Source organism: Varroa jacobsoni, unplaced genomic scaffold, assembly GCF_002532875.2.
Source record: "Varroa jacobsoni isolate VJ856 unplaced genomic scaffold, vjacob_1.0 contig04398, whole genome shotgun sequence".
NCBI classification, from domain to species: domain Eukaryota; kingdom Metazoa; phylum Arthropoda; class Arachnida; order Mesostigmata; family Varroidae; genus Varroa; species Varroa jacobsoni.
Window position 1 is genome coordinate 471 of NW_019215238.1, and position 18,212 is coordinate 18,682.

The 18,212-nt window shown below is 40.4% G+C and overlaps 1 long non-coding RNA gene across 1 annotated transcript; it reads right to left on the minus strand.

The window, feature by feature from the left end:
* Positions 1-559: 559 nt before the first annotated feature.
* LOC111273040 (uncharacterized) lies at positions 560-11,856 on the minus strand. The gene is made up of 4 exons (XR_015315928.1): positions 11,552-11,856; positions 10,519-11,288; positions 10,098-10,265; positions 560-1,075 (listed from the first exon to the last, which is right to left on the minus strand). It is a non-coding gene; the product is annotated as an uncharacterized LOC111273040 (long non-coding RNA).
* Positions 11,857-18,212: the final 6,356 nt, after the last annotated feature.

Sequence of the window (18,212 nt, forward strand, 5' to 3'; positions counted from 1 at the left end):
AAACAAATAAAATGAAGGCATGCATGAGCACCCTGACATCCCGTGCCGAGTGTTCGTTACGGACAACAAATGGTCTTTAGCAGCTGTACGATTAATTGGCGGTATTTTTTAAAAAAAACAAACAGCGGGTGGATGCGTCGCCGCGCAGACCGCTCTAACTATCGCTAAGGCATCATTTCATCCGATTCCGAAACTGGGCTTTTAGCATGATAAACATTCAAGCTCAAAAGAACATATACTGCAGTACCCATTTGAGCGCCGTAGAAAATCGATATAAGGATTTAGATTTTTGCAAGACTTTTTGCTTATTTTCTACGCAATTATAGCCATTATGTACAAGTTATGGCTCTACGATATCCTTTGCAATTATCTACAGACATCTTAGTTGAAATAGTTTAAGATGACATATAAGATGAACGGGTGCTTTGTTTCAGATGCGTCTCGAAATAGTTGTTTAAATTTGGACATGCCCAAAACGTATGTAAGCCTGGAATGCTTCTTGTTAACTAATCAGGCCAGAACTGGCTCTTTTTAGCCCTATTTAATCTACGGGTTTATATACATAGTCCTATTATCATTATTCTATATTTCTGTTTGTCTTACATTTTGTGTCATATCGTCACATAATATGAAAACATAATTATCTGGTATACAATTTTTCATCATCAACATCTAGCATTATTCCCTTGTTGCATTCTTTCTCTACGACGGTCTTACCATACTTTGTGTTCAATAAATTGGCTTATATCAAAAATAATACTGGCAAAAAATAAACCTCAGCTATACTGTTTTAAACTATGTCGTCCCAAGACATGGGGCGGTAACGCAATGTATATCCTCCTAACCACCTCCCATTGCTTAGGCATCCGTGGGATCATCCACTCGAAAGACCTTTGCTTTGATTCGCTTGTACCTAAAATTTTGAATTTAATTCACAAGCATAGTTTCGATCCGCTCTCCTCCTTCTGTCTGAACTTCATACCTGGTCATCTTAGCCATGGCCGTCTCCATGTTTTTTTTGTTCGACAACCGTCACAGATGATCTTCGTCGTGTTACACGGGGCCTGGAAATTATCTAACAAAAGAAATAGTAATTCACAAAAGAAAACGAAGGCCCCCAATAGAAATGAAACATCCTCTTTTTGGCTAAGCCGCCTGTCACAATGCAATGAATAGTAGACTAACTTTACCAACTAAAAAATACTTTATGTGAAAACGATCGATGAAGTCCCTAGACGTCTTTAAGTGTGTACTAACGCGGGTTTTTTCAAAAGAATTGCTTTCTAATTACGAGGAAATAATGGACAAAGCTAGTACTCTGTTAATTTCTAACTCCGAGGGAAGGGAGCTAAAAACAGTATGCCTGAGGCAGTCAGACGAATTTGTAAAAGCCCAACTTTCTTAGGGAATAGGAATTAATAATTAACTGCCTTCATTACAAATTGGAGGATAAACATTGCAGTAAAAAGAACTCACAGTTCTAGCAAGATCTCTGTTCTTATAGCCAGTGTAAACAATTACGAGCTTTATCTGTTTACTTCTTTAGATCGATACCACTTTATGTTGAGCAGTGATTAAAAGCGTTGTCGTCCTTAAGTTTGTTGGCAATAAATTAAGTCGGTGCGAGACCAACAAAGGTATCATTGAAAAGACATCTGTCTTATGGTATAAGTCACTTAGTTCTACTATACTGACTTTAAAAACTCTCCCACCACGAAATCGTGTCTACGCCACGTGCCCTTAAATCATTCACTTGTACGGCCTAACTCGATATAAGCAATGAAAATCGTACCAGACATCGCCGAATCGATTGGCTTTTTAACAACTCTGAAGCCATTGTTTGTAGAATGGATCAGATATAAGAGCTGAAGATAAGATAATGGTTTGTCTTCACCAGGGAATTTCAAAGCTCAGTCTAACTTCCTTTGGTTGTTACTTTACAAAAACTCGGTATGTATTAATAATTCGACTCTACATGCCTGAGATTTAGCTAAATAATCGCTAATAGTTAACGATGCCACTCCTGAGGAAAAAAGCCTGTACGAGATCTAGTTTTTACACTTTTGATTTCTATGAAAGCAAGCCATTTTGGCAAGCGTAAGTACTTCTGCCCTTAAATCGAGTACCTAAAATCTGTTTCCACGTAATACCGCCTACAAACTTTTGCTACTTATAGCTGGCCTTAGCGCCTGAGTGTCCTACGAAAAATGATTATCTCGTTTGTGAACTATCGTTATGGTTATAGGTTTCTACTCTAATCTATTCTGCAAAAATCGACCGCAGATCTGTCAATGAATATTCGTCTCCATGCGCTCTACCACCTATCGAGTACTCGACGGCATAGATTGGGTAACATAAATGGTCCGTTATGGGAGAGCAGCTTGTTTAAGTTTGCTTTCAGGCTACATTTTTGCAAGCTTTGCGTTTCGCAGACCACACTTTAAACGTTACTTGGCCGTGAGGATCATTCTCAACATGACAGGCGAGCGCTTCTACGAGGCCTTGCGAAAGGCCATACGAGATATCCATGCGAGAGCGCTGTGAGTTGAAGTGTCGCTGGGTTCCTGAAAGATTAGTTTTTCTGTCGTCGTCAAACCTCGATCGTTAAGCGATATGTCGAAAGGCGACCTCAAGTCTGCCTTGAGTGAACTACAAAAAACATTGATTATCTAGGAAGATGTATGCTACAATCCTTGATATCAATTATCTCAAACTTAGCGTCATTATATTAACTTCGTAGTAATCATTTGGAATGTGATCTGACTTTCACAACTTGCCATATATAAGATCTTATATAGGACAAAATGTGCTATTTGACATCCACACTCAAATGCTTCAACTCGAACATTCGTGGTGAACTTTTTGCATTGGCATGTATGTAAATGTAAACATTTATTACAGTCGTCTAATTACTGAAATAAATTTTTAGGTAAAAAAAAATAGCTTAACATTTTACCTAAGTAGGACTGGATCAGCAAGTGCCATAAATAGAAACACTGATCTTTGAGCTTCTCGCGATAGACAACTTTTTTACGTTAACTTAGGCAGCTTCTGTGTTTCCGTCATATTCTGTTGCACACTCCGAAGAGAAGAAGTTGCCTCGATAAATCCTAAAGCATTTAACGCTAGTCAGAAGTCGGTCATGGAGGGACGGCTATATTCTGTGCTGCCTGTGACTGTTGAACAAGGCTTTTGTGAATAGAGAAGGACAATAATTTACTTTAATTTGATACATGAGAGCCGATATAGAAATGAGGGAATAAATTCAGTCCTTGTGAAGTGCCCTTAATCCGACAGTTGCATGTGTGATAGTTGATCAATTAATTAGAAAGAACATATTAACCCATATACATAACCCAGCATATTAACTTATAAACATTTGTTCCTTACTTGAATAGTTACGAGTAAATAGAGATGCAGCTTTTTTCTCGGGTGAATTATAGCTTCTTGAAAAGAGCGATCATTCCATAATTAGAGCAGCAAAAGTTTCGAGCCAACGACAAAGTTTTTTCAGACCAATTATTTATAATAAAAGTAGACGATAGAGCAGGGGTAAACTAAATTTGTATACGTCCGTATCGCATTGAGGAGATACAATTGTTTCTAACGCTTTCTTTGAGTGTTCTGGTTACTGTATATAAGTTGCGTCTGGTGGAAATAACTGAATAACCCAGCATCTGTCTGTGGGTATTTCATCGGGGAAGCCGCAATTTAATTATCTCTGATGCAAGTTTCAATATGACTTCAAGCGCTAACAGCAACGTTGCTGTTGTTCAGCCAGGTTAAGCGTCGTTCCAAAGCCCAATAGTTCTCTCTTCTTTTCTGCTCAGTCTCTCTATAATGGTTACCCACAGTATTAAAGCAATTCTTCGCTAAGGTCTCTTGCAGTGAAACGCGCCTTAGACAACAAGTGAAGATGACAGGCAGACACAGGCGCCAGTTTCGGCTATATCAAGCTTCAATTCGACCCCGAAAGGGTTGAACGACTCGGTCCTGATGGCAGACTTAACGGGAACTCTCAAAACGATTTTAAGTAATAACGAACTAAGCAGTGTGGACAATGCGTGGTTTGCAGTTGAAGAAAACCATGTGCCAGCTTAACTATCGGAGGGAAACGCCGCATGGTACAAATTGGACATAGCTATGTGCACCTTTGGTTGAATTCAAGATTAGGCACCGATCAAGGCCGTATTGGCGCCCGGTACAAAGTAGGGCCATTGCCCCCCAAAAAAAAAGTTACCTAAATTTTCTACGTTGTTATTCATAAGTTACTTTACGAAAATTTAGTAGTAAATCAAAACTTCTCCGATTGAAGTCTAAAATATATACAGAGATTTTAATGAACGAATGTCAGCTCTTACATTATATTATAGATAGGATTTATTGAAACGCTGGATTTCTCATATCTTCCATTGTTGGAAAGAATGTATGTATGCCTTAGATAGATGTGGGGTATTCCTGCTTCAATAGCCGAGCCAAAAGTAATCAGTTAGCTCTTCAAGACCAAAAAAAATTGTGCAATTTGTGAATGATTTAGATATGAAAATGAACGACCTATTAAGGACGAAAAGGATAGTCAATGGTTGAGTTTCAGCGAGCACCCTTTATGCAGCCTCAATGTATTTAAAGAGGCTTTTGAAATCAGATTTTTAGGTCGAAAACCTCTACGACGAACGACGCCGGTTTGTTCCCTGGCAGACGTGCCCTACGTTCGTCTTATCATCAATTCGCACAACAGTCACATTGTTTATTATAGATTTGCTGTTGCGAAAGAAAGCACGGAGAGCTACTACTTTAGTACTGTTTGTATGAGCAGTTTATAGTGGAAAAGTCTCCTGAACCTAACGTCAAACTTAGAAAAATAATCCTTTCAACGATGTAATTTGCCGAGCCATAAGAAAGCTCCGAAAATTATATAGTCAGGGTAATTTTATCTGCTTAATTGAATTATACATTTCTAAGCATTTCTATTTTTTTTCAATTAAGTTATTAACAGTGGTCGATTGCCTACGGATTAGGTTGAGCAGCTGAAAGTTAACATACGGCAAGTGCATGTACGTACATTTAGAGTGTCAGATAACAGTTGTTTGAAATGTATACGTTGCACGCCTTTGTACAGGGATGTACGATTTGTGATAATCCTTTACTTGACGTGGGCTTTTCACAAATAAACATTTCACTTATAGTGTTTGTCGCACGGCCAAAATTTCTTAACTATAGACATCAGTAGAAGTCTTTTATCAACACAAGGGATACCTATTCTCCTTTATATTTATCCCATTAACGCTAGCTTTGTTATCCATCTTTTTCTTCCGTAAAGTAACAAGCTCACCTCTAACTATATTTTATTTGATCTAATCCTCATTTCATTATTTCGTGTTACGATCCTAAATCTCTACTCAGACTCTGCCCTTTGCCCTGGGCCAAAGCCTCACCACCCAGCAAAGATCCGCACTAAGAAAAGTGCATACATCTACCTCTAGCTGCCTCTAGGCCATGGGCGCCTACAGCACATTGTTGATCCTCTCCGCATGTGCCTTATTTACCCTGACATCACAATGAAATGGCAGAATAAGCTTCATCTGAGGGTCGTCCGTTTCGCAACCTGGTGATATTGGCTTAGCAACCAAGAAGGCCCCGTTACTACAAGCCACTGCTTTTTCTGATTCTCTGTTAATACGCCATGTTTCCAGGTCTACCTCATTCTACTCTACAAAAGGCATCAACCATACGACTTTGCTATTCACAGCTTATTCGTAACTAGGCAAATGCTGCCTTAACTGCAGGTGTACCGCCGTGTGAAATGGACGAACGGCTTTGCACGGTGAAACAGCATCTTACGACTAGAGACTTTTTGCATCCTGGCATTTTTGCGAAGATTATTTTCTTTTATTTAGCCTTATAATATTCTGTGGCGAAAATTATTTAGGCATATTAGCTGTGGATTAATGGTCTGCTTAGTAATGTACCAATGTAATCTTCAACATGTCCACATATACACAACAAAGTATCGAACACTAGTCGTATCCCGTTTTAAATACATTTTTAACAATTCTCAGTATACGATATGCTTACTAAAGGCACGAAAAAAGGTACTATTTCATAAAGGGTTTAGTTATACTGCTGCCTGTGCCTGTTTTTGCCGACCTACCGATATAGCTGAATTTGTTTTAAATTGCTAACATATAGCTCGGGAAAAAACAAAGAATATGCCTGCGGAATTCTTATCAACATTGAGTACGGTTCCTAATTATATATAATTATGTGTGCAATCGGACTGAAACTATTGTAAAAGTAAAGGTCGGTGTCTTACATAGCAGTAATACTGCATACAGCTACCTATGTGAGTTACGTTGAAGAATACAATTAGAGCGCGTACGCTTCATCTGTCCTTTTGTGGCATTGGAAGTTGGAAGATACACGATCATCGACTACACATTCACGATCGCTCCGGCTGCGCGACCTCAAGCGTACTTTGCGATGTGCTTTGGCGGTCATGATGGCTGCTGCAACAACCCAACAGCTGAGTTCATTTGGGTTCTCGCTCGTTAGCAAACGCTAGACTACATTGTCGTCCAAGTCATTCCGGTTACCGTTTTCGACAATGACTCCTACCTCGGTAACGTTTGGCCTTTCGTAAAGGCGCAACTAGTGCCATAGGCAGCGAACCACGAAGCATTGTGACATGGAAAATACTCAGGGGCGCAAAACGATGACGTAGAGGCTGCCTATTCTCTGCTGACCTCTGACATTTCGTCGTTTGCTTATTGTACTTGGTGCCCCTAGAGCGTATGCTGTACTTCGTAGCTTCTCTAAATGAGCAAAGACTGCGTCTAGCAGGATATTTATCGCAACATAGCCGACAACAAATGGGCCTGCTGGATTCGTCTTCACCTTGCTTTATGCAGACTTCACATATATATCAGCCAACACTGTGTCTGCGCACAAAACCTGTGCCCCACAAATGTATGACGTCACAGTGGATTACCCCGATCAGGTCAGTATTTCTGCTTTTGGACCAAACTAGAGCTTGTTCTCGGCGGCTAGGTACAACCGAGAAACGGGCACAAGGCCCAGAGCTCGTCCGTGACACCCATCGTGGGTGAAAGCGTTATGTCTAAGTTAATTCTATTCAACAGTCGGCACCGGTGATCATCGATATGGAGCCGTTTGGGAGGGGGTGGTAGAGTGAGATAGAAGTTGAGGGAAAAGCCAATTGCTCTGTACCTGTTGCCGTATATGCTGATTATACAAAACAAGCAAACGACGAATGTTTGTCCACACCCAATTCTACAAAGTAAGTTAACCTTGTTTTGGCTCTAAGTTAACTTTATTCGAATCTGAACTGCCTAGAAGAATGTTTCATAGAGAATGACTGTCTAGCCTTAAATGTTAACCATTTAATGCCACTTTCAGGTAATCTAGTATCGATAGCCAAGCAGAAGCCTTTCGTGCGCGTTGCACGTGACGAAGCCCTTCGTCATTAGCTGTTCTGTGTTCTGCTCCGAAGGTATTTCAGGACAGATCATTTTGGTTTACGCTCTTTCGGACGCTTGGCAACTGACGAATGGTGGGTTTTGGTTGGCTGACATATTACTATTTGGGTCGAAACATCATTTTCGAAACACGAAATTGATTAACGGTTAGTTAGGACTGGCCATTGCAATTTGGAGAAAGTATTACCGACTGTTTTTGCTACCCATATAAAGTATGAAAAAAAAAAACTTGAAATTTATTTTATATTATTAATTCATTTTAATATGACATGCGAAATCATCGAATGTGCTAAATTTTCGATTGATTTCAAATGTCGGTTAAAAAAACCGAGAATAGAATTTTTTTTTTTTGATATTTTATAGATAGAGAAAAAATGGAGGATAATGTTGAGTGTACCAATAGTGAGGGAGTGCATTGCGGTGGTGAAAACCTGAAAAAGTCAAATCAGCTGCATTGTTTTTAGTTTATATTGGATATTTATCCATATATTTCTGAAGTTCGATGCGAAGTCTCCTATACTCATTACTTTGCTAGCCGTCAGATTAGAGAGCGTGGCAGTAGTCGCCTTCGTCGAGTGGGTATGGTATATATCACAGTACATTAACCCGTGCACCGATGCCCTACCATTAAACAATGAGCCTTGTCAAGTCCTGAAGAAGCACTCTAATTGTACGACAGTCACAGATGCACATCCAATTAACCAGACAAACCTGGTACCAAATAGGACGCAGGCTCTTATTATACTCCTATGTTCCTATATACATCCAACTGACTCAATCAATGCATTCTGTCATCAACTGTATAGTAAACACAGCACACAGACAAAAGTAACTTAAGCAAGACCAATATTTTTTCCTGTTGAACTTTCTAATCGGTAAATTTTATCTGTATTCATTTGCATCAATTAAAGCGTTCCAATGAGTGAATTAGATAGTAACAGCTCATTCTAGAGCTAGTTGTTAGACCTGCCCCAAGGTACGCAAAATCATGGCTGTTCCTTGAACCTATTCAGTATATAGCGCATAAGGTACAGAGGCCCGTTTTTTTCTGAGTACGTGCTCACGTATCCATACCAATACGCCCCGTCGACCGGATTGCTAGATCAGCCAGCGATTACTGATGCTTCCAATACATTGTCATACCTGTATAGGCTTTTATTTTACTTTATTGGCATGCTTCAAGAGAACTAGGTTTGAGTCAGTTACATATTCAGCAGTGAGGGTTTTTTGTCCCTTTCGAGGAGCGCTTAATAAACCTCGAGGTCTCTTGCTTTGATCACTAATTGGCCCTTCCTGGCTGGCTGGCTGGCTGTCGCGTTGCCATTTTGCTGTCGTAAGCATGTTTATTTATAAACCTGCACGATCCAACTGGGTCGCGTCTAAGCTAGGCATTAGCTTATGTATGTTAAACATGTATGTGTGTTAGCGTGCGTACACGCCATGACACACATGCGGATAACCGAACCAGAAATGCCCATAGAGCATTCTTCTTTTGTGAATGTAAATCATTTTCCTGGGTCTTGAAATGCGTTTCGTTTACGTCGTAACTAACTGTCGTATTTTTTGTTTTACCACAGCAACGGCAGTGGCAAGGCTAACAGTAAAAAAAAAAAAAAAAAAAGCAACAGTTATATAAACAGGGCGAGTTTTATCTTTTCGCCGTGTGTAACGGCACGTTAAACAGTGCGACGACGACGCAGTTAGTGCGTATTGAGACTCATGAAAGAGACAGCGGCATGGACAACACCGAAATCGGGTTACACGTTAAGCACATGCGAGAGCGCGCGTCGATGTGTTGTCGTAAAAAAAAAAATAAAAAATATAGCAGTGCGTGCCTATTTTCGCACGTGGACATTGAACGGATGCGGAACGCTAAGTGTCGCGACAATACTATATACAGATTTTTTTCCATGTAAGAGGTACTTTCCTCTGCTTTGTAGAAATAGCGGACGTGACAATGATGTCGCTTCTTTTTTTTTTTTTTTCTAACTACAATGGAAGTAAAAGCAATGAGGAATAGCCCACCTCTGGTTGCGATCATTGCTGTTCCAGATGCACCTTTGGGAAACAACGAGAATAATAACGCATATAATCAAGCATCTCTATGAAGCAAAATAGACTCCTTTATGGATTCTTTCTCGCTACTTATTTCCCGTCTGCAGACTGCTCCCAACCTTGACATAGCTCCATCCTACGCAGCTGTCCATTTCCAATCAGCCTGGTGGTTACCACGCTGTTGCTGTTACGCCCTCCAGGTACCTATCCGATTGGGGTTGTACCGCAACCATTCAGTGGCATTCGTTTAATCAAATGACTTGCTTTCTACTGGGCCTGCCTTCAAACTCTCCAGTTTCCCCGAACCAAGTTTGTCCGGTGCATCACTCGCTAACCATGACATGTCCTTACTCTACGGATTTTCGTATGTAATGGTATATCCTCACATGGCCAGAGATACCAAATAGATAATTTCTTTTTTACCTGGATATTAGAAGTGCACTCCCTTGGCCCTGTTCATCATTTGACCCACCATCTAGCGCCTACCTGTGAGGGCCCTATCAGCACAATTAGTTACCAGATCATCACAAATTATGTTCAAATTACCTTTATGTTATAGTAGTTCTTATAATTGCCCCTTCTCCGTTGCCTGAGGCTGCGCTCTTTCGAATAGTTTCAATACTCCCTATTCAGACGCGTCTAATGCAAGTTCATCTGCAAATGCTACTAGAACTGTTGTTCCTATAGAATCCGCGTATGGCGTCGTCCTTCGACCTGAAAACGAAAAAGCCATTCAATGAGAGAAAGCGCAAAGACCAACAAAAAAAGCTTCGGAAAGTTCATCAAAACATACGCAGTAATAGGTAATAGAAAAGCAATGTTAAACCGTGCCCATGAACAAAAAGGCTGTATACACAGAAAGAAATGCATATCAAAAAATAACAGCTGAACACATGTTAAACTGAAGAAAGGCCTATAGTCCTTTCATTACCTATTGCTGCATCTTGTGCCCGTTTTTTGCCTTTACCGCTTTCTCGCCGCCAGCCGCGACGTTTCACACTAAAGATGCGGGATGCACCACTTTGATGCGCTAATGACTGCCAACCGTGATCTTCAAATCCACGCTTCCTGCCAGTTGTCTCGGCGAATCCAACCAGGAGTAAAATATTTACACTGCATCTTAGTATCTCATCCAATCCCGATAATAATAAACTTTTGCAAGGAATTCTCACCGAAGATGAGAAATAGGGTTTATATGGCAACATAAATCTGAAATGGAAATGGATTATCCTGGGAGAGAAATCAAAGCCAAAGGTCCAACCAGATCTTTACCTAAACAAGGTTATGGTTTACATTTGGTAAGACTGGGGGGCTAGGCTCACGGGGTATTGTTTTCGACGAATCAAACATTTAATCGTTACGTTTATGTGGCCTAGTACATCGGATCAACCAGATTCTTCAAGGGAAAGGATCCGACAAACGAAGTCAGGTTATCTTACTTCATGTTACACACGGCAGTCATTGCCAAAGCTGCTGTCACGATCGTTGTTGCACTGCCTATATTTACTAGATCTTGCGTCCACGGACTTCACTGGGCAATCTCTTTCACGCAGTGTGACGTAGATAATCGACCCAGAGCGTAATTAAAACATTTCGAGATAAAATTCGCTACCTTTGTCTCCGTTTGCTAATCTTAGAGACATGTAGCGGTCTGGGTTCGAACCCCGGCACAAACACACAATACGCTCCGTGTTGGAAGCCAGCCATTTAACGGAGTGCCTAACAGCGACACCGAACCTAAAACTCGAGACATAAGCAAGACAACATTCATCATTTAATAGAAAAGTGGAAAAAAAGTCGTAACTAACGACAAGCAATAAATAACAGAAGAAGAAAAATGTGCCGTTTTTCAGTGAAAAGCGCGGAGACTCTCTAGAATGATTTTATGCTTTTAGGAAAATCGTTTATTCAAAGGCGCGCTCGAATTTCGATTGAAAAACGAAAAAACCTTTCCATGTCCAACCTAAGACCTAATCAGTAAACACTGAATTACCACTTACAACATGAGTATCCCTTTCCAGCCTTTCGGGTCGCTATTCGAAACAATCGAACAGAATGAAGGCCTGCCTGCAAACGTCATGGAACTCCTGCCTACATATAGACGGAATTAACTGGGCGACCGATTCCGTAGATTTCTTTTGTCTTCATGATGAATACTTGCAACCAGTTGCTTATGCAAATCCATCCAAGCATTAATTAGTTCTGTACAAGCGTGCAGTACGTGCATGATTATCAAAGCTCTCATTCCGTATTGTAAAAAAATGTTTGAGATACACTCAAAATCTTACCTTGTTAGAAGTCGTAAATGGGCAGGAGGTGCGAGCATATAGTCGGGCGAAGTCACAGCATCTGTTTGAGGGAACTCTAGTTATCTTCAGTATGTACAGGCATGTGGCAATATGGTAGCGCATACATTAATAAACTGTATACTTGAAAAAGATTTTTAAAAGATACCTTCATCGTTACGGTTTCTCAATAATGGGCAATATTTCGATTGTCGACATTTGGTTGTTGTGTTTTTGCTTTGCTATACCGACTACTAGATCTGCTGTTGTGTCATTTGTTTCATGTTTTTTCAATACATGAAAACCTATCGTTGTCTATTATTGCCTTTTCAGCTGCTGATGATTGTTATTGAACCGTGCAGCTTTACGTGTCAAAGGCGATTTCCATATGTGTTCTTCTCAACGTAATTAAAGGCGTATATGAACTATAATACTAGTGTTTGTATATTTTAAATATTAGATAAACATCTAAATATCAAAAATGCATATAGAACCGATCGATTTGTTTAAAAACACTATTTTAATGATCTGTGTAACTTCTTTTAGCGCAACTGAATTTCTATGGCCACTCCCTTCAAACGGTAAACCTCCCGGCTCACATGATCCAAGCCAATCTCGTGGCATACCGTTCGTTTGTTTGATGCTACAAACCACCGTTTCAATAGTCGCCACTGATCCCTTGAATCGTATCGAGCTCGAACTTAAATCTTGCATTTGCGAAACCTCCCTGATCCGAAGCCGTAGCCGCTTCATATCTATCGGAAGCGCCTCTCCTGCTTATTAAGTGTACATGAGCTGCATAGGATAATGTGTTCAAATTAGGAAAAATCTTCACGAGCTGTCAGAAAAAAACATCAGTAAGTCAGAGAAACTTTGCGTTGCCTAATTTCCAATTCATTCGTAAGCGTACAATAAACTCTTTCCCTTACTCTTTTATATAGTGTGTCTGATTTCGACGACAGGGGTCCCCATCAATACCAGATGCCCGATATACTAGACTACACACATTCCTTTAATAGAAACCAACTCAACCGTTTGCAGAGTCATTCGCAGGCCAAGGCCCTGGATCTGTTGAGCTTTCATAATACACCGCTCCTGTAATCCCTTTTAGATGGGTATGTCACATTCCCTTGAGCGAAAAGAGGGGTACGACCTATAATACTTACGCCTTTACGAATCTATGTGGACATACGATTGTATTCAAAAAGCTAAAGTATTTGCTGTCAATTTCACTAGGAGGCCATTAACCGTGTTCGTAAAAAGTAGCTTCGTAACTCGATTACAACCTTACCATATGCTATAGAAGAACGTACCGCTTCTATGTCCAGGATCAAGGACGTCTGGTCTTCTTTCCTGGCGGACATCGAAATGTCAAACAGATCTAACTAGCTGAGATCCTAGTATAAAAAGTCGCAGGTAAACTACGCACAGAATGATACGGTACAGTGGTGGCTGACGACACTCGGCCTAGTGAACTGCCATCGTCCTCGTAAGTAGTCTTAACGAGAGCGGATGATATTACGATTACTTACTTGCTGTACGTGCCTTACGCGGACCTTCGCTGATTCAGCACACAGCGGCTTATAATATATCGGTGTATAGACGAATCTTCTAGCTTCGCTAATATACTAATAATGATGATGATGATCATAATAACAATTTAAGTGTTTCTGTTTTGGCGGCTCACTTACGCATGTAGTATTGGTAAAGGTTTGTACGTACATGCATGGTATATCCGGCAGAGCATCACAGTTACAATGCCTGTTCTACTTGCTTTCATGTTGTAATATTGTTATCGTAACTCTTTTTTTAAGAACCGGACGGAATTATATCATAGCCAATGGTCGATTTAAGCCAATAAAAATGGCCATGTGTCATTTATTGATGTATTGCAACTGTCTGTAGAAAAACTGAAGAAAGCATCGTAGAGTATTGCTGGTAGTGATAAGCCTCGAGGCGTACATCATGATGTCTTCAGAATAGAGATGTGATGTCGAGTAAGAGTAGATGTTCCCTGCGACTATATTTCCGATAAACAGCCATTGTATAAATTGAAAAAGAAACGGGGTTCCCAAAATTTCTTATTGGCCAGCAGGGTTCCAGGGGGTGTTTCCTGGATAATCGGGGCTGCTCATACGTAATAAGCAGCGCATTACAGCAGCCAGATTTTACAACTAATACCTCTGATTAGTTTTCAATCAAACCATTTGTTTGGCCAGATCAGGCCTTCATATAACAATTGTTCGTTAAAGCTGACTATTAAGAAAACCGGCCAAATACGCCTTAAAAACTGAGCGACGCAAATATGACGTGGTTAATAGTTCGTAGTATTTCCTTGTAGACATTAGACGTTTAGTAATTTTTTTCTTTACCGGCAACAATGAATGCATATGAGGAAATGTTCCTCCTGCATGGGAAGAGGTCAACATACGGCCTGCTTACATACGGCATTTGTAATCCAAACAAACTTCACTTCGTCTTCTTTTTTATTTCGCACGTGTCCCGTGCTTTTGTGTCATATAGTGTGCAAGGTTCCTCTTTTTATATTTGTACATCAAGACAGCCAGACGTAAATTAAGCGTGTTTTTCAGAACAACTGGAAAATGATCGTATAGATCTGCAATTCACTGGACAGTAAGGCTTTATATTTACTAAAATTTATGTTAACGTAAATGGCTTTCCCGCTGTCTTTCTTTCTATTTAGTTACTCCGGCTGCGCTAATACGAGGACCGTTAGAGCTGCTATACGTTGAGTTTCTGTTCTCTGCATGATAAATAATTACATCCATTTGAAAATGCATACTCATATATATATATATATATATATATATATATATATATATATGTATATTCCCGATTTGTTTCTGTTCAATAACTTTCACACGATTTCTTCATATAAACATGAGATAAAGTCTGGACTCCGTGGCGAACTTTGTACCCTTGTACGGCAAAGACGTGCGTTTTATAGTGAAGCGACTTATACTAAACTGTTTCAGCACATTGTGTATTGTTATAGGTAACAAACTGCATTCATCTACTCTAACAATTCTCAGCGGCATTTTGCTACCTTAGATCAGAAGAGGTAGTAGTCGATCCAATTTGGCCTTTTATAGAAAGCACCATACGCTTAAAAAAAGGGGGGCACATTTTCTGTGTTTTGAAAAACACGACGTTTGTCAGGACAGGACTTTATGATACCTCTTTCGGCATGCTAGCTTCAAACGTATTTAAAGTTAAAGCAATTTGCTATAAAAGATACCAGAACGAAAGAGTTAGTTAAATCATTTTCAACAACAGCATTTGTAGAGTTATCTTAATTTGGATACGGTTGTCGGTGAACTAAGCTTCGTAATCTCTGTCGCGTGATTCCTGCGTAACAAAGTTGCCTTTTAAGGATCAACGATCGATTAAGGACGGGACTTGTCTACCTTCTCTATGGGACGCCGCTGTTTACTAAGTGACTGACACAACAAATCAGTCCATTGGCAGAGCAAGAATTTCGCCGGTTTAAAGACTAGTTCAAAGGAAGAAATGATTAAGTTTTATTGAGTCTTATAGTGCACGATAACAATGAAGAGCACGACTTGTGAACACAACCGAGGAACAAATCAACACGGTATTAAGAGATACGTGGTTCACGATTTCTATCACGCCATTTGCTATACACTTGGAAACTACAAATACAATATTATTGCACATTGCGTAAATGGTCGTACACCAAACGGTACTATGCCGCTTGTTTGCGACCAATTAGTGGTAAAATATTAAACGCACACAGTTAAGTCGTTCATATATTACTTATGAAGCTTCATATTCTATTATGATTGATGCCATATTTACTTAACGTTAGCGTACTAACTTGTAACTTAATCGTTCTCTTTTTTTACCTCTTCTCTCCCTTTCATTCAACCCTTAAATTCAACACATCGTACGTTATTGCACGATGTGTTGAATTTATAGACGGGTAATAATTTCTGCCCTTCTGAACATTCATGTAACGTTTTATTAGGCGCTGTGTGCCACTGAAGATGACTTTGGCTTTATGTACGATGTTGTACGAGAAAAGAGGAGTTCCTTTAAACTCCTATCGTTATGTTACGATCACAGAGGCAAGCACGCTTTTCCTCGTTGTTTTCCTAAGGTCCTTGCCAATGATTGTCTTTTAGCCCTTTTAGCTTTACGCCCTAATAGGCATTTAGTCAGAAATAGCCTTATCTAGCCTCCTTTGGGTCTAGCTTAACGAAAATGTGAATTATATTCTGTCACAAACATGCCTCTACCCCTGAGAGCTTCTGTGTAGCTGTTGCGCTTTCCCTACTTACGTTTTCGCTTCCTATTATCTATTTTACGCGTTTTTAATTTCAAAACACATATCTTAAGTTCCTTAGAGGCTCGTGCCATTGGTGTACCATGTATCTTTCTTAAAACAGTTGGCAAGCTGTGATACGCACCCGTCGACTTGTATAGGAAAGCCAACAGACCTTATTTATGAGTTTCTCACCCGTTATCTGACGTCTGCATACATTACGTGCACATATCAATCGGGGATGTCCGGCCTGAACACTTCGTTGCCGAAGGCCAACCAGTACTTCCTTTTCCTATACGTTAACCCCCTTTTTGTTTTGAAACAGAAGTGGCCAGTTCTCTGAATTCACGACTTAGAATATTCGAGGGTCGTGCCAAGGGCTTAATATCAGCACAAGCAAAGCTCAAAATTTATAGAAAAATTTAAAAAAGAAAAATGGCCAAAATGAAACTTGGCCCAGATAAAGGCACTTTCCTGGTATTTTTAGTGGAGTTATTGAAACTTTGGTGCATTCAGTCTATCTCTGCTGACCCACCTCACTGTACTGGTTCCATTTGCCTATTTCGTTCTGTTTGCTGGTTTTATTTGTGCTGTTACTGCTACGGTTATATCAATGTACATCTGCCTGAGTCTTACTGATCTCAAGCATTTCAATTTAACGCTGCTTTTAACCGACTCTCGACGATGCGTACGTGATCCGCGCTGCTAATGGCATAAGTACGGTTGGTGCGCCTCGGGACTTGCTGCCTACCTCATTGACACTGGAGCTGGGCAGGCTATATTACTGTGGATTTGAACAGCTTCGGGCGGCTACGTCGCTCCGAGGAAATGTCAGCGGTTTTGATCTTCGTCGGCGCTACGAAAATGGGCGAAGAACGAATTGAGGAAGGGTGCCGATATAGCACTCAGAATGGGGCAGGGAGAAGTCGAGTCAAATGGTAAAAATCGTATGTTGACGTCTAGTTATCTAAGACGTTTTTGGTTCATCTACTGAGGCTTTTTCATGGCGTGAACCCGGCAGGCCCGAACATACCGACTGGATCAGATTTCGTTCTCTTTTAACGTCGAGCAGTATAAAGCAGGTAGCTTCGCTAACTTCTTTTCCTCGCACTCCCTCTCTTTTGCTTACCCCCATCTACTTTAAACCCCACAGTATCGTCACTTCGTTACCGTTTAGAATTTCGTTCGCACACCAGCTCACGTACACAGGCGGAGCTTCTCAGGCTGGCACAAATAGCAGGCCATACGTTGCCGATTTCTAATGGAAGAATAGCCACCACAAACAACCTATAGACGGTGAAACTGACTAGTGCCAGCACCCACTTTTCAGTCTGAGGTAACCTCGCGGTGTCTGTATGCTGAAAATGTAATCTGTTTTTCAATGCAATGTCGTAGCTGTACGTAAACGTAAACAGAACCTGAGTTATTTTTAGATGTGCTTTTTCCGGTCAATCTTTGTAAAGCTCATCATTGCTGCCGTACGATGGTACGAGTAAAAGCACACTGTTCAAAATCAAACACCGTAATTACTAAAAATGTGCATAGGTTCCATATTCATTGTTGGCCTTGTAATCTACTCTGTGTTTCACCTTAATTTGCGCTACGAGTTAAAAATACCTGATCGTCTACGTCGCAGTTTATCAATCGCTATCCATGTAAAACAAATTACTGCAAGCATTTCGCTTTCGACTTACGAAAGCTGCGTCCATGGACTTAACAAGGACGCCAACTGACACCGTAACATAGATCAATGTAAATTTCTCTTAGAGAAAAATACTTACGATACGAAAGCCTGCAGGGCATCAAAATCTCTTATTTTGCAACGAAGTAACGTGGGCCTATTTCTCGAAAAAAACTTGGATTTCTTTAGTCAGTTTTGACGCTCTGTAGCTAGTTGCTTGCGAATGGAGCAATAATTGTCCCTGCTCACAGCCAGCCGTCTCGGTCGAAATCTTCGGCTACATTACTTTGTACATAGGTCACCTGAAGTAATGCACAGGATGCTATTGTTGCCGGGAACGGCTAAGCATAGACTTACACTGGTGATATATTTTGCAGTGAAAAGCTATC